The 26665-nt window shown below is 41.2% G+C and overlaps 1 protein-coding gene across 1 annotated transcript in view; it reads right to left on the bottom strand.

The window, feature by feature from the left end:
• The window catches only part of NKAIN3 (sodium/potassium transporting ATPase interacting 3), a gene marked incomplete at both ends in the record, with an annotated part of 516754 nt that overhangs the window by 23602 nt on the left and 466487 nt on the right, over positions 1-26665 (bottom strand). The gene's annotated exons all lie outside the window — the stretch shown is intronic.

The raw sequence follows: 26665 nt of genomic DNA, 5'->3' as shown, positions 1-26665 counted from the left end.
GTACACAGAAATGGGAAAAAAATTGCAGATATTTCACTTAGATTTTGATTTGGGATTTACAGTTCTTATATTGCAAAATCACCACAGGTTATTCAGAACATCTATTTCTAAGTTTTGACTATTTGTAGAGCAATTTGTAGCAACTCTCATTATTACTACAACTATTTTAATGTTTAATTACCACAAAGGGAATCAAAATATGTTCACTGTAAATTAAATACCAATCATTTACTTAATTGTGGAAAATGCTCTGAGAATGTAAATTCTATTTGAATACTAAATTGTTTTGTTAATTATACACTGCCAGCCACAAACACCAGATATATTGTTCTTCTTTCTTGACTGCTCCCCCTTTTTTTCTGCATCCCGTCCCTTTCCTGATTAGTAACTATTTGAATCTGTCCTTTGGAACTCAGGGAATATTTAAGAGACTGAAACCTTTTTCCTACTAGGAAACAGGGACACGAAAAGGCTTTTGTACCCAAGGGGGCCTCACAGTCCTGCTTGGTTTTAAGGGCAGGGATGTGTATGTGCGCCCATAGTCCAGGAGCAAGGCCTTCTGAAGAGAGCTGGCTGTGCTATTCTGGAGCAGGACCCTACCCAAGAGAACAATATTCCTCTGAGTTCTTCTGCAGCCACATCATACAGGGGGGCTCCTGTTCCCTCATGGGATATTGCTAGTACTTTAGTAACACATGAAGTCCTAACGTGTAGCCCTGGTGAGGCTACCAGAGTCAAGCCACATGTTAGATATTGTTAAAGGCTGGGTTTTCTTAGGATTTTAGAAAACAGATAGGTAGACAGATAGAAAGAAAGAAATAGGAGTAATATTTTCTCCTTATGCTCCTATGGATTATCTTGTTCATTCCTTTTAATACATGTGTTCTACTTTGGATTCCTTTATGTACCTCATTAGATTTATATAACCTACTGTGGAGAATTGACTTTGAAGATGACCCTTTTGCTTGAAGAGCAGTGCAATGAGTTCAGCTGACATGAGTCCTAGTGACAGAAACAGGCAGATCAGCTATCTTTTGAACCCTAAAGAGCTAGACCAAGTGACAGCCAAACAAATCAAGAGTTTCTCTGTATGCAGTGTGACTAGGATGGCAGATACTTTGGGTCTCTTCTACTCACTTTACAAGGAGAAGTGTAGTAGAAGAATGGATGAATCATGTTACAATAGAAAAATGTCTGAACTAGTTTTGTTACTTTTGTTACAGACCAACATTTAGATACTGCAGTGTTTATCTTGGACGTTGCTTATTGAATAGTTAGGCCACAGATGCTTGATAGCTTACATAGTTCAATCATTTTTCCCCTACAGCAAACTCAGCTAAGTTAAATCTCACAAATCATTATTTTTCCATCTAAGTAGGTGAAAGATAAGCAAACTGTTTTGATTGAGTGCTGTAGAACTTTTCTAGTATAAAGCTAAGGCCTTCATGATACCTCAATACTACAATGAATATTATTTTTCTACTTTCCTAATAGACTATACATCTCTACAAAAAATCTATTGACACCTTTATGCTGATTTGAAGTAGAATAAATTATTATTTTGTCTTCATTGATACCTTTTGAGATGACAATGATGTCTAAAGTGTATATTAGCATATTATTAGCCTCTTTGACAGGGAACATATTTTGGTGTCTTCTAACATTAGCTCATTCCATTTGATATGCTGGGTCCATTGGCATTTACTGGTTGGTTCATTGGCATTTACTGGAAGAAAGGCCAGAGGATTGATGAGAAGGGTCCTTGAGAGCAAACTCGGTGAACTCAATGCTAAAACACTGTTTTCATACATCAATATGTAGAGTTAATTTGATGGGGTTGAAAAAAATCCCATCCTGATAGAGAGATTTTAACTTGAAAATGAAGTCTACCCCACCCTTCTCTGGTTTGCCTTCCAGCTGTTACAAGAGACCTGGAAAATAGTAACTGCTAATGACTGTTCCATAAATTGCTTTGTTACATATTTATACATTTAAAGGAACAAATCTAAGCAACCTCTAGGGACTCTTTTTAATACAAAATAAAAATTTATTTTTTTGCAAGAAACTTTTTAATGATTCCAATACAAGTTTCCTTCCAGGCTAAACAAAAAGGGGTTGACCAGATGGCTAACACTGAAGAACAAATGCAAATTATTTAGTCTTGATTCCATCATTTGAGTAAGTGCAGTTGAAGTTTAGGGAGAGGTTTGGGGTTAGGATGAGACACTGAGCAAGTTAGAAGGACTGCATAAGAAGATGATTATAGATGTACCTTTATAAAGGCAAAAGGAGCAAACTCAACTGAATAATTTTTCAAAAAAATGTTTTTAGGGCTTCCGTGGTGGCGCAGTGGTTGAGAGTCTGCCTGCTGATGCAGGGGACACGGGTTCATGCCCCAGTCTGGGAAGGTCCCACATGCCGCGCAGTGGCTGGCCCCGTGAGCCATGGCCGCTGAGCCTGCGCATCCGGAGCCTGTGCTCCGCAACGGGAGAGGCCACAACAGTGAGAGGCCCGCGTACTGAAAAAAAAAATGTTTTTACTTAAGTTTTAGTTATTTTGTATTTCTTCCCTGTGTTTTAGGACCATGGATTATTTTAAAAATATTGGGTTAACTGTGTTTCTGAAAAGATTGTCTATATACTGAAGATAATTCATTGATAGATTTATTTCTCTTTTTCCAAATGAGTCTTTTTCTTTTTAAATAAATTTATTTATTTATGGCTGTGTTGGGTCTTCGTTGCTGCACGTGGGCTTTTCTCTAGTTGTGGTGAGCCAGGGCCACCCCTCCTTGCGGTTTGTGGGCTTCTCATTGCGGTGGCTTCTCTTGTTGCAGAGCACGGGCTCTAGGCACACGGGCCTCAGTAGCTGTGGCTCGTGGGCTCCAGACGCGCAGGCTCAGTAGTTGTGGCTCATGGGCCTAGTTGCTCTGCCACATGTGGGATCCTACCAGACCAGGGCTCGAACCTGTGTCCCCTGAATTGGCAGGCAGATTCTCAGCCACTGAGCTAACAGGGAAGCCCCCAAATGAGTCTTCTGACAAATAGAAAGTAAGATCAGCCTCTTAGTTATAGTGATACCACACTATCCTTCCCTATTCAGTGAATTATTTTTTATTAATGAAATGTGAGAACACCCAGTTTTTAAAGAACAGAGCAGTGCATAGCAACAGAAAATTTGTCATATCCAATTGTTTACTAATGGATCTTAATAATATCTTGAGAGATGTAAAGAAAGGAATTTTGGCTAAGTAACTGAAATATGCAATACCATTAACCAGAAACAATAAGATAAAGACATGCCATATTAGACATATTAGATCATTGTCCAGGCCTTCAAACAGAATTTGTCAGACATAATCTCAATATTATAACAAATGAATTAGCTAAAATATATCCTTTTAATTTTGCTTTATTGACTGGCATACTAATAAAATATTTATTCCCAAAATTGCTTTTGCTATCATGATTAACCAAATGACTGTTTAACTAATAATGTTATTCTCATGAGAACATGTCTAGACATCATGTTAATCACTTATTTGTAGAAGCTGACTGTTGTATAGTTCTTGGTTTCCCAGAACGTGAGTTGAAATAGTCCCTGTGGCTTTCTGCTTATCTCCAAGAAATGGAATAAAATGCATTCTCGCCAATAGTGAAGACACATAAAATAAATAATATCAGGATAATAATCCTGATTATTTCTGCTTTAAATAAAGCTTTGAGTCACTCGTTTTAAAGACACCTCTTTTCCATTAAAAACATCCATCTCTATAGTTGTAATATTTAAATGATTTTCTCCTCCATATTGTAAATTCTGACTGCATAAATTCCACCTGTTTCAATATATTAAATGGATGTAAATGGCATAAGACTAGATTCCAACACCATTTTTTTTTTTGATGAAGGGATTGATTAGTTTTTGCAAGTAAGATTTGTATATGAGATTGATTTGTTTTGGCCTGCCGGCCTTGTATAAGGATTGACAGGATTAGGTTTCTCACATGCAGATACTAGGATGACAAAAATCCATTGTCTGTGTGTCCTGCTAATTGTGGGTCTTGGTAAAAATGAGTCATCTCTACAAGCCTGAGTGTCTTAAGGGATCAGTTTTAGGTGAAGTGGATGGGTGAGAAAAGCTCATTTAGGGAACTCAGAGAGAAGAGCTTTTTCAGACCTAGCCTTAGGGTGAGAGAACTGAGGGGTCTGAGGGAAGCCAAAAGGATTCTTGAACAATAATAACTCCCCAATACTTTCCCAAATTTCCCAGCATTCATACCAACATTTAAGCCCTAAAGCTTAAGAGAATCCATAAGGAATGACAGAAGTTTCTCTATTTAACACAGGTTCTAAACAGCTCTTTGTTAGTCAGCTCTTCCTCAAGTCCACAATGACTTTATAAAAACCTTGGCCATATATATGTGCTAGCATATTTGTTTCTGACGAACCTAAGAGCAGGACAGGAATAAAGACGCAGATGTAGAGAATGGACTTGAGGACACGGGGAGGGAGAAGGGTAAGCTGGGACGAGGTGAGAGAGTAGCACTGACATATATACACTACGAAATGTAAAATAGATTAGCTAGTGGGAAGCAGCCCATAGCACAGGGAGATCAGCTCGGTGCTTTGTGACCACCTAAAGGGGTGGGATAGGGAGGGTGGGAGGGAGACACAAAAGGGAGGGGATATGGGGATATATGTGTATGTATAGCTGATTCACTTTGTTATACAGCAGCAACTAACACAACAATGTAAAGCAACTATACTCCAATAAAGATGTTAAAAAAAAAAAAAAGGAGAAAGATGGAGGAAAATAAAAGTCTTGGCCAAAGCTGGCCCTATTGGAGGCAGGCAGGCAGAGACTGACCCGCTTTGCTCTGTGTAGGACTTTGTCCCTATTGAAGTCATTAAGTTGGACACTTGTGAGCAGAAAGCTTCTGCATGTAATTTATTTGGGTTAAGGTGTTAAGTTACTTATAAAAGGAAGCATAGCTACCTAATGTCAAGAATGTGCAGGGTTTGGGATTTTACTCCACTTTATAAGCTAGCAAGTTAGCCTGTTACTCTTTCATGGGTGCTGGACCAGAGACCAAGGACTTTATTGCTCATGGCACAGAAGCCAGCACAAGCTTCACACCTCTTTGTTGTATTCCCCATGCCCCTTGGGCCATGATGGACCCCTGCACGTATAGTGGGTTGTGTTGAGGAGAGGAATATTGAGTTACTGTTTCCTAATTGGAATATAATTGCTTTACAATGTTGTGTTAGTTTCTGCTGTACGATGAAGTGAATTAGCTCTATGTATACATATAGCCCCTTCCTCTTAGGCCTCCCCCTCCCCCAATCCCGCCCATCTTAAAGCATTAGTCTAAGTTAAAAAAAAAGACAAACAATAGAAAAATGAGCAAAGAACGTAAATATCTAAGCTATACAGAAAGAAAGAAAACTAATAAACTGTGGAATGATGTCATACATCAGTCATAAATTAAATGCACATTAAGAGTACAAGGAAACTATGTTATCACCAAATTTGCAACATTCTTTTTTTTTTTTTTGTGGGTGTGTGTTAGCAAAAGTGGTCAGATAGATATTCTCGTATACTACGTTTGGAAGAAAAAGTTGGCAAAAAAGTTATACTCTTTCACCCAGTAATTTTACCTCTAAAAACCCATCACACAGATATTTTAAAAATCTCTATAGTGATTATTATTTTTTTTTGAGTTACTTTTCTAGCAAGAGGAAGCAAGACTACTCTTTGTCAGGGGTGGGATGGGGGAGACGTTACCTCATCCCTAAGGGTTGCTAGTTGAAAACACAACCCTGAGAAATGGTTCAGGCAAAGAGTGATGATAAATTTGGAGGTCATCAGTGTATCTATAGATAGTATTTAAAGCCATGTGACTGGATTAGATCACTAAGGAAGTGAGTGAAGGGAGAGAAGAGGTCCAGGGAATAAGTCCTGGAACATATTACATTTAGGGGTTGGAGAGAAGTTAACTCACCAGCAAGAGACAGAAAAGGACTGACCCAAGGGATACAGAGATACAAGAAAGTCAGGGCTATTGGCCGCATCCAAGGCCTCTGATAGGTCAAGGACAACGAGCACTGTGTTACTGAGGGCTGGGCTGGGTAAAGTGGAGGAAATGGGAGACCCTGACAGAAGTGGTTTTGATGGAGGGTGGGGCAAAAATCTGATGAGACTGGGTTCAGGAGGAAATAGGATGTCAACGATTGTTTCAAGGAGTTTGCCTAAAAGGAGAGTAGAGAAAGGGACAGCAGCTGGAGAAAGATGTGAGGTCGATGGGGATTTTTGTTTTTGTTTTGAAAAGTGGGCATTACTACAACATGTTTGTTTTCTGATGGGGATAAACTCTTTTTTTTAATCATAATTCACAATTTGGGGTCATGGAGACCAAAGAATCTCTCGCCTGTCCAAGCACACATGCACTTTTTATGTCTCCAAGCCCTCTCTAATCCTGCTTCAACCTGGATTTCGAGGCTTATCCCCCACTCTTCTCTGCCATAGCCTGTGCTCCAACTCCCCACACATTCCTCATTCTCTGCCTGCCCGCCAACCCCTGACCCGTTCTCATATCTCTGCTTGCCCATCCTTTAAGTCCTGAGGTTAATGGCACTTTCTTTGATCTCTCCAGTGGATACGCCTCTAGTCTGAACTGTCTCAGAACTTTGTTCTTATATCTCCAGTGGCGGTTCCCAGCATTGCTTTGTATCATAGCTATGTGTGCACTTCCCAGTAGACCCTTGAAGGCAGGAACCCTCGGAGAGAGCTGATAGAATGGCCACATCCTCTGAGAGTCCTGACCTGGTTCCTTCAGGAAGAGGATCTGCTCCTTCCCTTACTTTGGCATGGCCTCATGTACCACGCTGAAGGCACATTTCACATGATTATACAATCTGTCTGCATGTCTGTCTCCACCACCAGGCTCTGGAGAGAACTTTTTGTCAACTCAACTTTGCATTTCGGACACACTGCCTGGTACAAAGAAGGTACTCATTAAATGTTTATGAATGAATAAATGATGAGCAGCGTTGTATTGCAAAGCAAAGTGGGGGCAGGGAAACCAGTATGGTTGAAATAAGGTGGGTGAATATCACAATTCCAGCGTGTTAGCAACGCTGAAATTCCCACAGGGTTCCCGGGTCACTCAGCCAACGTAAAAGCCAGCTCTGCTCACCACAGCAGTAGCTTTCATATTGACTTGATAAGTTCCACAGATTTTTGCTGTTTTGCTTTGATACCATCTGGGTCATGCAATAAACACGAGAACAAGCCAATGATTGTACCATGTTAGACAGATGGATGTATCGTAAACATGTAGAAAGAAAGGGGATTTTAGGGATATTAGTCTATTTCCACTTATGAATTAACTATTGGTTGATTTTATATGAAACCAAACATTTGAAGCACATTAAAAGTAGCTACAGGTATTCCTGAATACATGCTGCTTCCTTCACTGGGGAGAGGAGAAATAATATGAGGAATAAGAATTTTCTAGCCACTTTACTAAAGTGATCAGTGGTTTTCATAAGGAATGCTGGTGCTCCAACCCTCACTGCAAGTCTGAATGCAGCCTGCCCTCTTGTCAGGTCAGGATGACAAACAGAATGTCCAGGCACATGACACATGGTTACTGATTTGGGAACCTTCTGACTCCTTCTTTTAGAAGGGGTGTGGGCTCAGCTTTGTGCAATGGCTCACCCTCTGTATTGGATGGGACAGCAGGCATATCCTTCCTTCCTAGGGAGATACTTAAAAACTCTGAGACTGAAGAACAGGCTGCAAGTGGACAGTCTCATCACACAGAGCTGTGTGGACACGTTTCTTTCTCTATGGCTTCCAGGAGGGCTTCTTCATGCAACTGTCACCCATGTCCATCTGTTTTCTCCTGTGTGCCCAGCAGAACAAAAGTCTGGGAACTTAGGATCCTCAGGGGAGGAGGCCCCCAGAGGGACTGGCTTCTTATTTATACGGATGACTCTAGGGAGAGTATCCTCGGAATCCTAGTAATTCCTAACCTATTTGTTTTTTAATCAAGCTGCTCATACTTATCCTTCAGGAATCCAGAATTTGTTATGTCTGTTTATGGAAGTGTCCTATGCCAAGTGAAGCCTGAAATTATTTGAAGACATTTGGTTCACTCTCCTAAGAGTCCCACTGGCACCCTGGGCTCCAAATGAATCAATGAATATGGAAATAAGTTGTTTTCTCTACGATGACCATAAAAATATACACTGGCAACAGCATCACATTACTTTGGGCTTTGGGGATTTATTGCCCTTATGTGTATGAGAAGCACTTGTGTAGACAGTCAAAATGGAAAACAAATGGTTTGCTGGCTTCAACCAAGGAAGATAAGCTTTTTAATGACATGCTTTTATGATGCAGACACTCTGCACAAGCCAGCTCAGCAATCTACAGAGGACACACAAGTTACTCTGACTTGCAAAAAACTTTGTTCTCAGTGCATTTCTGGTGTCAAGTCATTGAGGAATAAGAGCATTGTTCAAACAGGACAAACAAACAAACAAGTCTATTTAGGTAACTCATATCTGGGACCTTTCTAAGTGTCCACTGCCAAGCTTGATGATTCTTCAATGGCATCATGTAAATAGTTTGGTAGGGTCATAGTACCTGAGTGTTACGAGGTAATTTGAAGAAAAATGTTTCTACTAAGAAAAATGTCTTCTAGTTTTTACCCATTTTACAATCTTAAACATAAACCTAAAAGTCAATTTGTAAATGTGTGAGATGCACATAAATGTAGCTTGGAGCTAAAGAGTTGCTTTTGTGATGGTGTTGGAATGTGGTGGGTAGGGTCTTGGGTGAGCATATATGGGGACTTACTCCAGGTCACATCTCTGACCCCTCCATACCTGATCCTCTACATGGAGTCAGGTCTAGGGAACTGGAGTAAAATCTGGGCTTGGGCACCCACTCAGACCCACCTCAACTTGTCTGTTCCATCTTGAGCTGTTGACTTCACTCCCTAGCAACTCAGACCTCTAGTTCTGATGACTCATTTTGAATTTGTTCTTTGGCTTACTAGAGCATGTTGACTCTTCTTGTGCCTCTCAGGGTCAAGGGTGGGCACCCTCAGTGTCTCAGGAGAGACATTCCTGCCAATACACCCTCAAATCCAGCTTGCCACTGGACCACACAACCCGACAGTGGGACGTCCATCTCCAAATCTTATGTATTGAGAACGGAGGTCCCCAGAGCACTCACTGAAAGGCAGTGGATGGCAGAGTGGCCGTGCTCTGAGCCCCATCTTAGGTAGCCAGGCACTGCCCCAGGGCATACAGATCTGTGTGTCTGTCCACTGCCACCCGCTTCCCACTGAGGAGCTGGCTCAGTCAGCAAGGGAGTCGTTGAGAGGATATTAACAAATGGCAATGTCTGGAGCCCTATCGATTGTGGACACTGCTCCCACCATCCAGGGACAGTCATGCAACCTCCATAGACTTCTCAACCCCTTGTTGCAGATGGAGTTCTATGTGGATATATAGACTTTACAGATCTTAGGAGAACCCAAGAGAAAAACATGCATTCCTCTGCTTGGACGATCTGTGGAATTTAAGGGGAGACATTTTGCAAAATTGAAGTCTACTTGTCTGTAATCAGTGGGGTTTTCACAGGTTTCTTAATTCGTTTGAGGGATGTATTTGAAAGTCCCATCTAGTGACATGTGGCAGGAGCTGTGATCCACTTGGCTGAATTAGTACATGGAGTCCATTCCACCTAATTCCCTTCTTGAACAGGAGACCGAATGAGACTGTGGTCTAGTTCTGAGAAGGCCCCAGGGTGCTCTTTGTGAGCAACTGGCTGCAGTACCAGTGCACCAGCCTTTGTAACTATTGAACCTTTGAGGGAAGCAGAGGCGCAGCCTAGGATCTGCCCGGACTTCACTGTTCTGCAGCAGATCACCCATCCTCCCTTCAGGGCCAAGGCGGGGGAGGATCCCATGTCATGGACCGCCTGACCTCTCCCGATGGTCTCTGTGATGAGGACTGCCACCTTGCCTGTGTGCAGTTCCTGCACCCTCCTTGGTTCTGAGCCTCTGTATCTCTTTTCTCGTGACTTCTAGAACAACTTCAGGGTCCCTGGGACCAATGATCTCCTTTGAAGGGATTCCGGGAGTTCCATTTAATGCTTGGGAAATCCACAAGAGGCAACTCTTGCTTCTGGTATTGCTCCAGTGTATCCGGTTGTCAGGAGGGGTTTCAGCCTTGTTCCCGGAATCCAGTGCTTATCTTACGGTTAATGGTTATGCTGGTTGAGAGTCCAGCTTTGTGGTTGGAGAGATCTCAGTCCAAATACTGGCTTTGCCACTACTACCTGAGCAACCTTTGGCAAGGTATTTGACCTCTCTGAGCCTCAGTTTCCTCATATATAAAATGGGGAACATGATCATATTAAATACTTCATTGATTATTGTGAGGGTTACTGAGCTAGTGGATGTTTAGTGCTTAGCACAGGGCTTAGCATGACACTATAGGTCCATTGATTCATTAAGCCCTTATATCTTTAAGACCCAAGTTCTATCATCATCTTCATTCTATGAAGGAGAAAACTGAGGCACAGAGGTTAATCAATTTGTCTCCAAACCACTTAGGTAGGAAGTTACACTCTGACTCTGTAGTCCATGATGTTGACCTCTCTCCTTACTGCTGCTGTATATACAGCTCTTCTACAGTCCAAAGCTGCATTTACTCGGCAAAGCAGTTACAAACTCCTTTATACTATAATCTCGAGATTTTTCTTTTTTAAAAATTTATTTATTTATTTATTTTTGGCCGTGTTGGGTCTTCGTTGCTGCGTGCGGGCTTTCTCTAGTTGCAGTGAGCGGGGACTACTCTTTGTTGTGGTGCGTGCGCTTCTCATTGCAGTGGCTTCTCGTTGCAGAGCATGGGTTCTAGGGTGCGCGGGCTTCAGTAGTTGCAGTGAGCGGGCTCTAGAGGGCAGGCTCAGTAGTTGTGGCTCGCAGGCTCTAGAGCGCAGGCTCAGTAGTTGTGGTGCATGGGCTTAGTTGCTCCCAGCATGTGGGATCTTCCTGGACGAGGGATCGAACCTGTGTCCCCTGCATTGGCAGGCAGATTCTTAACCACTGCACCACCAGGGAAGTCCCAAGAGTTTTTTCATAGTAATCTTACATGGGATTAAGTACTATCCAGGTGTTCACGCACCCCACTGCTCACCACATGCTCTGTTCTTTTAAAATGATGATTTAAACTTTCCAAAGCATTTAAAAAGCCTGAGAAGTACAAGATTTGAGTCAAAAGCATAAAATAGTTCCAAGATGCTTGTGTCTAATAATCTGGAGTTTTTAGACTTTACTTTTAGTTTTACTAGATACTTTTCCAATACAATGAGCAACAGTCATCATTATTCCTTATAATATGTTGAAATCATTAGAAAGGAGGCGGTTTTCACTAATGTTATCCATTTTCTTATTGTCCAAACTAAGAGTTTTTTCCTAAGATGGCTTTGGAATGATCCCAGAACTATAAGGCTGTGATATTTCCTTTCAAATTCTAGTGCCTGTCAGGGTCCAGGCAAATTCATTATTATTGGAGTTTAATTGATTGCTAAATGTTTTGTTGAAATTCAGGTGCACCATGTATTTAGATCCAGGCACAGTCTAGCAATCATTACTGAAAATGCAACAAGGTTAATTCACTATGATCTACTCTTAGAGAGTCTGTGTTGACCTCTAGGGGTTCTATCATTTTTGTTAGTAAGAGTCCTTAAATAATGTGTTTAAGAATCTATTCCATTGTAGGATGGTGGAAGGATCGAGTTTTCTTTCTCTATAATTTGTGAAATTCATCTTTCAAGAAATGAGACAGTTGCCCAGGTCCAAGAAGGAAAACTTAAGGAACCACCCAAGCAGCAATCTTGGTTCTTTACCTTTGATAAAAGTGAGTTGCATGATTTATGGAAGATGGGACTGAGCTCTGAGTTGTACAAGCCACACTAAAGCTGTTGCAATCCAAATATCTCAAACAGAGCCATGTGCTACCAGTGGGGTCAGTGGGATTCTCATAGGAGCAGCTGTTCCCGTGGTGCCAAAGCTGGCTTTCGGCAACCTTTGTTGTCCCCAGTTGGCATTTTCAAGGTAGATATCTCAGACCCAATTGTCAACCTCCCTCAAAGTGCAGAATGTTTACATGTAACCACATTCCAGAAAGGGAATTTGGGAGTTGGAGTGTTAATCAAAAACGATATTTGGGTTGGGTAAGAGGGGTCAGACTGAAAGAAAGTAGTTCTAAAACTATTTTTTCAACTAATGTTTTTGGATTAAAATATTTTACTTCAAGAACCAGTGAAATTTCTAGATGCTTTAAACTGTACCCACAAAAATCCCAAGTAAAAAATAGGGGATATTTTTTGTAGTTGTGGGTGAAAATAAATGGCACCTCTGCTTCTATTTCAGGTGTTTAAAAATGAGAATAGTTGACAATAGCTCTGACTATTGGTTTCTTGTTCCAGTTATCGGACTGAAACTCTTTTGCTGTATGGACATCCCAGGAGAAAAGCATTAAGGGTTGGTTCAGTGGTAGTTAAAGCTGGTCTCCCTACTCTTCTCTGAGAAGTAGAAACTGTGTGGGAAGAAGCTTTGGTGTCACATAAACTCAGCGGGAGAGAATAGTGTTTAACGAGCTTTAAAAATATGGCATCTTAAAAGGGTTCTCGAGGCATCTCTCTCAGCATCACTGACAAAAAGTATATGTTCCCTACCAGGTTTGATAGCTTTCTACTTTTCCACATGATGGGAGCTGAGTTGAGAGAATGATCTTATTCACTGTAGAGAATTCTAGAGAATATCTGAATGGGCATATATTACACAGCTATTTCTAGGTAATAATCTGATACTTCAGGACAGAGGATATTGCCTTATATTTTATGGTGCATGTTTCTATTTCATTAGAAGAAGAGACCTATGTAACCATTTGTGGTGACATTTGAGTATTTACTAGGTACTTAGTGCTAAGTTCTCCAGAGTTTAACTTTCACAACGTATTTGTAAGGTGAGTAGTAGTATCATTTTTTTGTGGATGAGGAAAGGAAGGATCAGAATAACTAGTTTCAGTTTACATAGCTAGTTAGTAGTGGAATCAGGAATCAAGTGTACGTCATTAGTCTACAAAGTCCATGTCTTTGACATAGTTTAGAATGTCTCCATATTCACTGGGCAAGACCGGAGACAGTGAAGACTTGGGTTTCATTAGAGCTTCTCCACTGAGAAGGCACCGTGCGTGGCAAGTGGCTCATGCTGCCCTCCCAACGGCCCTAGGCTCCCAACCATCTTGCTCATTGATGGACCAAACCAAGCCCAACCCTATATCACTTCTTCTCCTTCTCCTTTCTTTGCTCCTCCTCTTGGGTCACAAAGTAGAGCAGAACTATACTGCTCATGCCTTATAAATATGAACAAATGAACTGGGACTTCCCTGGTGGCTCAGTGATTGAGAATCTGCCTGTCAGTGCAGGGGACACTGGTTCGATCCCTGGTCCTGGAAGATCCCAAATGCTGCGGAGCAACTAAGCTCGGGCGCCACAAATACTGAGCCTGTGCACCTAGGCTGGTGCTCCACAACGAGAGAAGCCAGCACAATGAGAAACCCATGCACCATGCATCACAACGAAGAGTAGCCCCTGCTCGCCACAACTAGAGAAAGCAGGCGTGCAGCAGCGAAGACCCAATACAACCAAAAAAAAAAAAAGAACAAATGAATTTTAACTTCCTCAGCCTCAAATGTGGCTTCATCTTCCTCCTCAAGCTTACCCCCAGCCTCAGCCTGGACCTCAGCTTCATTTCCAGAACCTGGCAAATTCTGCGTTAATGTCTAGCTCATGATCTTCAGGAATTCCTCTACATAGCATCAAATCCTGACAGCTGCGAGATCCCTCTAAGCCCATCTTGGCAAATCAGCTTATCTTTTCATTCACAGTTTCCCATCTCTTCAAATGAGGAGACTACATTAATAAGTTGTTTCCATAGACTTTTCCTACAATAAACTTTTTTTTTTTTTTTTTTTTTTTATGCAGTACGCGGACCTCTCACTGCTGTGGCCTCTCCCGTTGCAGAGCACAGGCTCCGGACGCGCAGGCTCAGCGGCCATGGCTCACGGGCCCAGCCGTTCCGTGGCACGTGGGATCCTCCTGGACCGGGGTACGAACCCACATCCCCTACATCGGCAGGTAGACCCTCTACCACTGCGCCACCAGGGAAGCCCCTTCATTCTTTCTTAATGTATCTGAGGATAAGAAGTCTTTCCTCTTTAAAGGATCACTCCCGTCTCTCTAATGTTTTTTCTTATCTTGATTTTTCAAAGATCTTTCTTTTGCTCTTTTGAGTTTGCTCTTTTGAGACATTGTCTCCAATATCTCCTTTTCACAGACGCTTTTCCTTCTGCCTTCAGAAATGTTCAGTTCTCCCTTATCTTACAAAAGTGTCACTTGATTCTCTCACGTCTTACAGCTTCTTCCTTCTATGCATGAACGTCTGAAATGAATGTTGTTATCAGCTCCCTACTTTCCTCTGCTTTTCATTCCTTCCTTAATCCACTGCCATTTGGCTTCTGGCCCTACTTTTCTGCTGAGATTGCTCTTGTAAAGTTAGCAGTGTACATTTTTTCAAATCGAATGGCCTTTTTATCCATCAAAATTCACACAGAATCAGAGTCGACATGAAGTTCCAACTGGACTGTGAGTATTAGATTCTGCCAGGCCTCCCCATCTCTATCCCACCTGCCTCTGGACTTCAGCGGCCCCAGTGCCTAGAAGCAATGCTTGCTGTGCTGACAGTGGACCGAAAGGCTAGGTCAATGGTGGGGCTTAGCAATGAATTCCTTTCTCACAGCAGCAGCATGGTCCTATGTGGGTGTGATGTTGAACGGCCCTTGTGTCAAAGGAGACAAGCTGGGACAATTCAGGCTTGGCACAAACGTAGGGTAGGAAAAATCTGCCTGGGATCTGGGGGAGGGACTGGCTCCAAAACAAACTTCAGGAGAGAGTCAAAGTCAGCTGGGATCCTGGCTCTAGTCCCTAGCCGAGGTTGTCCCAAGTCAAGAGAGGAAAGCGAGCCAGGATCCAGCATCGGGGTAGTGATACATTCTCAGAGCTCTTGGTTTTAAGGATGGAAAACAAGTGCAGTGCATTTAAGGAGAGTGAAGGAGACTGGAAGCAAAGGCAGCTCCAGATGAAAGGAGATACAGAAACCAGGGAGAGAGGCAGCTGGGCTTGAAAGCCACCTTCCTTCCAGTTGAGGAGAGGGAAGCGTGGGGATTCGAGGAAAGAATCCAGCCCAAGAAATTAGGGCAAAATAACCAAGCATGCTGGCTGATGGCACAGTTAGGAATAGATCAGGAAGGACATGAGTTCCTCTGCATCCATGGCTTCTCTTTCTGCAGTTTCAGCTACCCTCAGTCAACTGTACTCTGAAAATATTACATGGAAAATTCCAGAAATAAACAATCCATAAGTTTTAAGTTGCTCCCTGTTTTGAGTAGCGTGGTGGAATCTCATGCCATCCCACTTTGACCCGCCCGGGACGTGAATCATCCCTTTGTTCAGCATGTCCTGTCAGTTAGTCATTTAGTAGCTGACTTGGTTATCAGATGACCAGTGTTTGTTTTAAAGTAATCCTTATTTTACTTAGTAATGGCCCCAAAATGCACGAGTAGTGACGTTGGCAGTTTGGATATGCCAAAGACAAGTGGTGAAGTGCTTCCTTTAAGTGAAAAGGTGAAAGTTCTTGACTTAAGGAAAGAAAAAAAAAGCGATATGCTGAGGTTGCTAAGATCCATTGTAAGAACAAATTGGTGAAATTGTGAAGAAGGAGAAAGGAATTCGTGCTAGTTGCACTGTTGTGCCTCAAACTGCAAAAGTTATGGCCACAGTGAGTGATAAGTGCTTAGTTAAGAGGGAAAAGGCATTACATTTGTACAATAAGATATTTTGAGAGAGAAACAGAGAGAGGGAGGCTACATTCACACAAATTTTATTACAATATATTGTTATAAATGTTCTACTTTATTATTGCTGTTGATAATCTCTTACTGTGCCTAATTTATAAATTAATTATCATAGGTATGTATGTATAGGAAAAAACATAGTACTATATATAAAGGCTTTGGTCTATCTGTGGTTTCAGGCATCCACTAGGGGTCTTGGAATTTATCCCCCCAGGATAAGGGGAGACTACTGTATACAGCCTGATGCTCACACTGGCCCTGGTTACTCATCTAAGGATATGGAATTACTTCCAGACCCTAACAGTGAGTTGGGAGAGGGCTCCTAATATATTACTAGGCTTGCATCTCACTAAGCTGGGACTTTACAAGGGCTGAGGGCATGCACGGCCTCTCAAACTCAAGTGACCATACATATTACCTGGGATCTTGTTAATTTGCAAATTCCAATTTAGTTGATTTGAGGCGGGGCCTGAGATCCTGCATTTCTAGCAAGCTCCCAGGTGGTATTGCTGTTGCTGGTCTATAGGCAGCTCTTTGAACAGCAAGGAGGGCAGGAAGCAATTGTTGTTATGAGCATTTGGGGTAGGACAGAGCCTGTCATTGAAAGAAATCAGCCCCTGATTTTGTCCTTTGGTTTTGGTCCTACTAAAATCTAACCAATGTGGCCAATAGAGTCAAAGCAATGCGGGTATGGATAGCGTGCCACCGTTTGTTTAAAAAAATTGGGGGGAGGGAATGCATGTGGGCATTCCCTTGTATGCTGTCGTGGGTTGCTAGTTGCCTATTTAATATGCATTGTTCCTTTGATCTTTATTATTAGAATCCCCAAGTTTGGGAGTGGCAAAGCGCCTGGCTTAAAATCTACCTCCTCTGACAAGGCTAGTCAACTAGATGTGATATGCAGCTTTCCAAAAGCTCTTTGAAGGGAGCTGACTGCTGGGAGGCACGCCCTTTTGTTATTCCTTCCTCTTGGCTGGAATGTTGACGTGATAGATTTCACTCTAGCCACCATATTGTGATCATGAGGTGATTTTCAGGAAGAAAACTGAATGATCTGAAATCAGAATGATGAGGAAGGAAATATTAAAAGAGCCTGATTCTTTGGTGACCGTGGAGCCACCATTGTAGGCCTGCTGTGCCTGCATCCAGATCCCTCTCAGATGAGAGTCAAACACATCTCTATCTTCTACATAACTAATAGTTGGGCTTTCTTCTATACGTAGCTAAATTCAATTATAGGCTGGTATTATACGTACGTAATATTTCTGGAAGCTTATCCACAGAATTGATATCAGCTGTTGCCTCTGGAGAGGGGAATTGATCCACCCTGGTTTAAGGGCTGGGAGGAAAATTTAAATTTTACAGTATTCCCTTGTGTCCTTTTTAGAGTTTTCATTCTTGGATAATAATAACAACTAACAACTGCAAATAAAAGGGGGAAGGGGAGGGTGGGATGAACTGGGAGATTAGGATTGACATATCTACATGACCATGTGTAAAATAGATAGCTAGTGGGAAGCAGCTATAAAGCACAGGAAGCTCAGCTCAGTGCTCTGTGATGACCTAGATGGGTGGGATGGGGGGGTGGGGAGTGTGGGAGGGAGGTCCAAGAGGAAGGGGATATAGGCATACATATAGCTGATTCACTTCGTTGTACAGCAGAAACTGACACAACATTGTAAAGCACTTCTACTCCAATAAAAAAATAAACAAACCATAACAACAAAACACAAACAAAAAAGCAAACAAGTGAAACAGAAACAATAGTAATGTGAGAACCGAATTCTGTGAGTGTTCATGAAAAACATATTTTGAATTTCAGTCTCTGTTTTCACATACTTTGAGTGATATTTTCTTTTCATTAAAGATGAAAGTGGACCCAGCTGCATTATATGAACTTAATCAGATATTTGTACATGAATGGAAGTTAGCATGCATAACTGACTTTCAACCCAACTCATTTTCTAACTTGCCTTCTGCAGAATTTTACATCAGGATTGCTATCCAAATAATTAAAGCTCCAGCATTTCTCTCACTGAAATCAGATCTCCAAGATTTTGAATTCATATTTGTGATTGATAACAAGTGAATAAATGGCTAAGGAAGAAATCTATTTTAAAGTATGTGTCTTTGTTTGTTGGGTATTGACACAATTTAATCTATCTAATGCAGTGTTGGATTTTCCTTGGGAGTGCCATCTTACGGCAAATATCTTAGGAGGCACAAATCTTTATGTATGATCAAAATGCAATTAATCAAGATCATTCAAGAGTCTTCTGCTTACACAAACACCTCCACTTGCCTTCCAAGGCTCTGTTCTACTACAAAGTCAATCTTCTCTCTTCTGGTTGGGGAAAATTTCTCCTCTTTTACCCAAACGTTCCATACTTTCTCATCATTCCAACCCGTTGATCATGGATATTTCCAGTGCCTGGGTGGCTGCCTCCTTTCTAAACCTTTCCCTGTTGTATATGTCTTTATGTATATACATGCATACACACACACACACACACACACACATTTAGGAAGTAACTCATCAGTAAACATCACAGCTCTCCCTGACTTCCCCAGGCCACACTGAATCACTAGAGGAAACATCTACTCAATATTCTGTAATAACCTATATGGGAGAAAATCCAACAAAGGATATATATATCTATATATCTATAACTGATTCACTTTGCAGTACATCTGAAACTAATACAATGTTGTAAATCAACTATACTCCAATAAAAATAAAAATAAAACAACTGGTGTCCTTTGGCTTCAGTCCACAGATATGCTTTATTTTGTTCATGTGTTATTTTCTTAAAATGTTAAGATGGTTGCCAAAAATAAAATATTATTTTGGAAGATGTCACAAAAAGTTTCAAATATCTAGTTTTCCTTAAAAGAATTGGACCTGTAGTTCTGCACGTCACCAGTCTGCTCAAACTGAACAGCTGCTGCTCTTTAAAACAGAGCAGTCTCAAATTTTCCAGAGTATCCCCACATCCTATTGACTGACTTCTGAGCCATTTGAGTCTTTCCTCTTATCTTGTGATCCTTAAAAGGGGGACATGAAAGCTCGAGTGGGGAGGGGACCTGAGCGAGTGGATCTGAGCACAAAATTCTATGCAAACATTTGCAAGTATCTGCGTTTGTCTGGAGAGAGTCCACTGCCTCAAGCACACTTAGAACTATGTCCTGCTTGTACGAGAGCCCAGCACTGATTGCTTCTGTGTGAAATAATTACACAAGTTATTTTCTTCTTATTAAGCCAACTGTTTACACTAATGTACAATTTAAAAGTGGAATGGAGTCTACTGAGTATCAGAAGTCCCCCCTTTATTTTGTATGTCAGGTAACTGATCTACAAAGCTACTTATCACTGCCTAACACATCTTATTACCATTCCTTTACCATTTTATGCTTGTATGTTTCAACTTTCCAAATTAATGACAGACTCCTGGAGGGAGGGGTGTCATCTACTATTTATTTCTGGAAGCTAATAGAAGACCATATATATATATCAATAAATAAGTACTTAAATTTTTTTTTACCAAAAATACTGGGGTTTTGACATGAGAGAATCTTTTCCTCCTGATCGTTAAGATTTCCTTCCTTTACATTTGAATTTATGGTCACTTGCATTAGAATGGCACACCTGGCTTTGTTTATTTATTTTCTTTGGCAGTATATTTGTATCTATGTTTTCAAGTGTATAATTTGAGCATTTCACCAGGGGGCTAATAACTGCGGCCTGGAAAGTGTAAAGATAAATCTTATTCACAAGTCATTAGATCAAGAGACATTTTCTCACATCAGTTAGTATGGCGATAGTTTTTAAAAGGTCTGCCTGCTTCCCCCCATGGTGCTAATGTGAAGTGAAGTTAATCAAAGACTAGAAGGGAAGCATATTTGGAAGGAGATTTTGCAGACATCATTTGAAATGTTAACCTTTCTATGTAAGGCTCTGACTATGAAATAATTTTATCTTGAGTACCGTGCTGCTTTCTTCCTTTTTTTCTGGTTTTTTTTTCTTTTAATTCTGAAAGATTTTACCTTACATGATACCTAGAGATGTCTCTTCTCAGAAAAGGAATTAAATGATTGTGTAATAAAGAACTACTAAAATATATTTAATCCTTGTTAAAATGGATAAAAGTCACCTATGGAATCTGTTGTAAACTTTACCTCACACATATTCACCCGCCCTAGTCTTGTTATTTTTGCTTTTGCTACAATTTTGATCCTGTGAATAGAAGGATTTTAAGCCTGTTTCCGCTTACTGATGGATTCTCAAATAATTTTCAGCCCGGATTTTCCTGACATCCTTTCTTTGCTATTTCCTTCAATTAATAATATCGATGTGTGTCAAGATGGAGAGAGAGGAAGGGAGAGGGAAGGAAGAGGAAGAAGAAGAGGAAGAGGAAGGAGGCTGGGAAGAGTGGGGTGTAGAGAAAGAGAGGGAGGGAGGGAGAGAGGGATGTGTGTCGAGACGGAAACCATGTCAGAGGGCTTTGCTAGGAATTTTTTTGCATTTTAGGAAAAGCAAAGTCACCATGCAAAAGGACCAAATAAGGATGAAATTTTGTCTCTGCTTAAAAAAATAAATAGGAAGAGTATTTCAAATAGTTAACAGTGACATCAAACTGGCTCTATTTGTCCCCCCACTTCCCCCTCTCTGCTCGTTGGCTTCCAGAAGGGTCCAGCGTCACCGTGTTCTTCCACGCTGCTCCCTAGTCCCAGATGCCTCGTTGGCATTAAAGAGAAAAATCACAGCCCTCTGGTGGTCTTCAAAGGATAAAATATTAAAGGAATAAAGCCATCTAATGATCTTAAAGGGCTTATAAAGGTTGCAAAATGGCACATTACCTGGCCGTGGGGAAGCGCTTTATCTAGTGATGACAGAGGTGACATGATCCAGACTGAACACTCCAAAACGGTGGCACGCACTTCCCTTCTGGGTGAGCAGGCCAGCCCTGCTGGGAGGGGAACCTCAAATCCAGTCTCCCTAGTTGGTGAGCGTGCAAGCACGTACATGCTGAGAGCATGGACACCCGAAGGGCTCTCCAGTTAGAGGGGAAGAAAACTCAACTGATGAGTTGGAATGATAACTGTCTATGCTTGAATACATTTCCGAACTGGTGGCTTCTTCTATATTATTGTTCAGGGGCACAGGCAGAAATTAAACACTCTGCTTGTGGGCAGAAAAACGACCTTCCAATACATTGGAAAATAGCTCATGGAACATACATAAGTTGTAAGGAAGAACTGGTCTGAGTAGCAAGTTTCCACTCGCATCCTGGGTGTGGGCAGTGGGCTTGAGTGAGGAAACTACCTACAGGACATATCCGTTCATCGTTGTGCTAATTAACTAACAAAAGGAAAATCAGAAACAGAACTATCAGTGCTCATTTGCTAGAGATCTGTTTGTTGGTCAGTATTCTTATTTGCTGTCAGAGCTTAAACATGTTCCAATAATCCCCTTTGAAGAGCAGTGTTTTAAAAAGTTTAGTAACGTTGGCCTGCTATCTTTCTAAGGGGTCTTATTAAAAGATGTTAGTCTGCTTCAGATCAATGGATTCAAGAAGGATAATGTGGATTCCAACAGCTAGAACTGTCAGCTAAGCTGAAGATCTATTTATGTTTAAAATAAATTATTCTTACAGCCACTGAAACATACCACACTTTAATTGGGAAGGTGAATATATAGTGCAAATTAATATATATTTGCAGCTAAAATCTTATTGAAGGAAACGAAATGATTTTAGTTTTCATTATGCCATTCCATTGTGGTTTCCCAAGATGAAACTAGAAATACTAATGATGCATTTTTCTCCTTTCAAACCCAAACCTGATTAAAAGTCACCCCACACTCATACCAGTGCCAGACCTTTGCTCCTCAAGTGCTCCTCTCTGAATCCTGGTCACTGCTCAAAGTCGATCCCAAGTGGTTTGCTATGAAAGCTTCCTGAGTCTACCTTGGACTTCCCTGAAATTTCAAATCATGCCTATTCTGAGTCTCCAAGAATTCTGGTGCCAATTCCAATGTCTGGGTTTTCCCCCATGCCACTATGCAATTCTCCAACATCAGCTGGGTGTCCTACAGTTCAACTCAATTCTGACATATCTACGTGGAGACACCATCAAATCCCACAGGTTAAGTAAGGGCTCAGTCCCACAAGACTGCCCCTCGTCCTCACCCCTGGTCAGATGCCAATCACAAGTCCAGGTCATTCGTTGTGCTCTGACCAACTAGCTATGCATTGGAGGTTCCAATGACCCCTCTCTTTGGGTTTGATTAATTTGCTAGAGCTCCTCACAGAATTCAGAGAAACACTTTACTTACCAGACCATCTGTTTATTATAAAAGGGTATAACTCAGCTATAGCCAGATGGAAAAGATGCATATGGTAAGGTATGGGGAAAGGGCATGGAACTTCCATGCTTTCTTCAAGTGTGCCACTCTCCCCAAATCAACGATGTGTTCAAAAACCTGGAAGCTTTCTGGATCCCATCCTTTTGGGGTTTTGTGGAAGCTTCATTACATAGACACGATTGATTAAATCATTGGCTATTGGTGATTGATTCAAGCTCCAGCCCCTCTCCCCACCCTGGAGGTCTGGGGAGGGGGGGTCTGAAATTCTAATTCTAATCACATGGTTGCTTCTCTTGGCAACCAACTCATCCTTGGCTGCAGTCCAAAGCTCACCTCATAACATAATAAAAGATAATTTTATCACTCATCACTTAGGAAATTCCAAGGGTTTTAGGAGCTCTGTGTCAAAAAAGGGGAAGACCAAATATATATTTCTCATTAATCACAGTATCACAGTCTCAAATGACATACCACTTTATTTGCTCTGCTTAATTTCCAAGAACCAGAACAAATTCCCCCTTTTTCTTGGGTACTTTTTTTTTTTTTTTTTTTTTTTTCGGAACGCGGGCCTCTCACCGCCGCGGCCTCTCCCGTTGCGGAGCACAGGCTCCGGACATGCAGGCCCAGCGGCCATAGCTCACGGGCCCAGCCACTCCGCGGCATGTGGGCTCCTCACGGACCAGGGCACGAACCCGTGTCCCCTGCATCGGCAGGCGGACCCCCAACCACTGCGCCACCAGGGAAGCCCTTGGGTACTTTTTTTTTTTTTTTTTTTACGGTACGCGGGCCTCTCACTGTTGTGGCCTCGCCCATTGCGGAGCACAGGCTCTGGACGTGCAGGCCCAGCGGCCATGGCTCACGGGCCTAGCCGCTCCGTGGCATGTGGGATCCTCCCGGACCAGGGCACGAACCCGTGTCCCCTGCATCGGCAGGCGGACTCTCAACCACTGCGCCACCAGGGAAGCCCCCTTGGGTACTTTTTAAACCATTAAAAAAGATATTTATACAAAAGTGCGTATCAGAGCTCAATAATGGCTAGATTTTATCAGTAGGAAGTGATGGCTCTCTCCTAGATAGAACCACAGGATTTACTATTTGCATCCCTAATTTATCACCATCATATACTGCCTTATGTTGGTGTCTTTTGTAGGGCCTCTTTTTTTTTTTTTCTTTTGGCCATGCTGCGTGGCTTGTGGGATCTTAGTTTCCCGACCAGGGATGGAACCCACAACCCCTGCGCTGGAAGTGGGGAGTCTTAACCACTGGACTGCCAGGGAAGTCCTGAAGGACCTCTTCTAATGTTCCACAGGATTTTAAATTTTTATCTTGTAGTCACTTTATCTTATTTTTCTGTGTAGCTTTGTGCCTATTCCATTGTTGGCACACCACATTTGTCTAATAAATTCATGCTAAAAAATTGAATATAGTTTTCTGGAACCCCTCGGATGAGTGCAACAAAAGATAAGAAGGGTTCCTTCAAAACTTGCTTGTTGGCAAAACAATAGACAAATAGATCAATGGAACAGAACAGAGTGCCCAGAAATAGACCCACATAAATTTGGTCAACTGATCTTTGACAAAGAAGTGAAGGTACTGCAAAGAGAGTGTTTTCAACAAATGATGTTGGAACAATTAGACATCCACATGCAAAAAACAAAAAACAAAGAAAAGAAAAGAATATACTCTTCACAAAAATTAGCTCAAAATAGGTCATATATCTAAGTATAAAACACAAAACTAGAAAACTAGAAAATAACATAGGAGAAAATCTAGATGACCTTGGACATGGTAATGTCTTGGTAGATCCAACATCAAAGGCACAGTCCATTAGAAAAATAATTGATGAGAGGAACTACATTAAAATTAAAATTTTCTGTTATGTAAAACACACTGTCAGGAGAATGAGTAGACAAACCATAGACTTGTGAAGAAAATATTTCTTCAGACTTCTTCAGACTTGTGGAGAAAATATTTGCAAAAGACATATCTGATAAAGGACTGTAAGCCTTTATCAAAGGCTACTTTATTAAAGTATACAAAAAACTTTTAAAACTCAGCAATATGAAAATGAACAATCCCATTGAAAAATAGGCCAAAGACCTGAACAGACATCTCACAAAAGAAGATACACGGCTGGCAAATAAGCATATAAGAAGATGGTCAACAGCATATGTCATTAGGGGATTTCAAATTAAAACAACAATGAGATAGCATGACACAACTATTAGAATGGCCAAAATCCAGAACTCTGACAACCCTAAATAACAACGAGGATGAGAAGCGGCAGGAATTCCGGTTGCTGGTGGGACTGCAAAATGGTGCCCTTTGGAAACAGTTTGGCAATTTCTTATGAACCCAAACATACTCTTACCATTTCATCCTACTTTGGGTATTTAAGAGGTGGTGAAAACATGTCCACACAAAAAACCTGCATGTGGATATTTATATCAGCTTTATTCATAATTGCCCAAACTTGGAAGCAACCGAGATGTCCTTTAGTAGGTGAATGTGGTACATTCAGACAATGGAACAGTATTCAGCACTAAAAGAGAAATGGGTTGTAAAAGCCATGAAAAGCCATGATGGAACCTTAAACGCATATTCCTAAGTGAAAGATGTCAATCTGAAAAACTATATCCTGTATGATTCCAACTATGTGAAATTCTGGAAAATGCACAACTATGGAGTTGATAAAAGGGTCAGTGGTCACCAGGGATTAGTGGGGAGGGAGGGATGAATAGATAGAGCACAGAGGATTTTTAGGGCAGTGAAACTATTCTGTATGAGATATATATATATATATATATATATATATATATATATATTATGATGGATACATGTTATACATCTGTTAAAACTCACAGGATGTACAACTCCAAGAGTGAATGCTAATGTACACTATGGACTTCATACAATTATTATGTGTCAATGTAGGTTCATCAGTTGTAACAAATGGACCAATCTGATGTGAGGGTCTTTTTAAAAATTAATTAATAAACTGTTTTTTAAGAAAAATTTTAAGTTCACAGCAACACTCAGCAGAAAGGACAGAGAGTTCCCATATACCACAGGCATGGGGTTTTGATAGTGGGGGTCTGTGCATATGTAGAGGCAGGGGGGTATATGGGAACCTATACTTATTAGGAGGCAGGGGGTATATGGGAACTCTGTAGCTCCTGTTCAGTTTTGCTGTGAACCTAATAAGGTCTATTTAAAAAAACTTATTTAGAAAAACAGATCAGATTTTTGTTTACCAGAAAGGGGGAGTGGAGGAGTGAATTGGATGAAGGTGGTTAAAAAGTACAAATTGCCAGTTAAAAGATAAGTAAGTTCTGGGGATGTAATGTATGTACAGTATGATGACTATGGTTAACACTGCTGTGTGGTGTATTTGAAAGTTGCTAAGAGAGTAGATCCTAAAAGTTCTCATCATAATAAAAAAACCATTTTTTTGTGTGTCTATATGAGATGATGGATGTTAACTATTATTTATTGTGGTAATCATTTTACAGTATATATGAGTCAAGTTATTCTGCTGTACACCTTAAATTAAACAATGCTGCATGTCAATTATATCTCAATAAAACTGAAACCCAAAAAAAGTCTATTAAAAAGTCAATATGATGTATAAATTAAATATGCAGATTAAACCAAATACAGAAATGATTTTCCATGTGACGCTTCAGTTGAATTTGAAATTAACAGTCTAGCTCTGGCACCTGGACCTTTAGCCATGCCCCTCACTTCTGGTGTTCAGTAGATTTTGGATTCCGTCAATTTACAAGTAGGACAAAGTAACTTGGAACAGGAGTCTCCAAGCTGATGGCCCCATGGGGAGAATCCCCAAGCCACCTACATCCTGCTTTGTCTTTAGTGTAAAATGGAATGACCTGGGGAAGGTTGTGTGTGTGTGTATAAAACCATAAGTAAATCTTTAAAAACTCCTGTCTTGAAGAAAAATGGATCAATCTATTTAAAGCTAAGTGTGCAGTTACTGAAGGAAATTTCATGTCTCTGTGTTCCTCTACCTTCTCTCTCCCCAAAATCCGATATAAAAATATATAAGTCCCTTCATTCCACACTAAACTCTGGGTCAAGACCTGGCAAGAGGAGAGGATGATGGACTTTAAGTGAACACTCTTTATGTTGGGGAGTTGATGGTAGGGCTTTTCAGAAAGGCTCTCCATCTATTGATGTCTTGGGCAGTCTGGTTGGAAGCACTGGGTGATCTCAAGGAACTGTGTGAATTCAGTTGCTTTGTCTCACTGAGAGGGCTTCAGTGAGGTGGCAAAATGTCCAGAATTCT

This window comes from Mesoplodon bidens (genome assembly GCF_964165515.1).
Source record: "Mesoplodon bidens genome assembly, chromosome: 16".
Lineage (NCBI taxonomy): Eukaryota > Metazoa > Chordata > Mammalia > Artiodactyla > Ziphiidae > Mesoplodon > Mesoplodon bidens.
The sequence above is the reverse complement of the archived record's forward strand: the minus strand, read 5'-3'. Positions and strand labels throughout refer to the sequence as shown.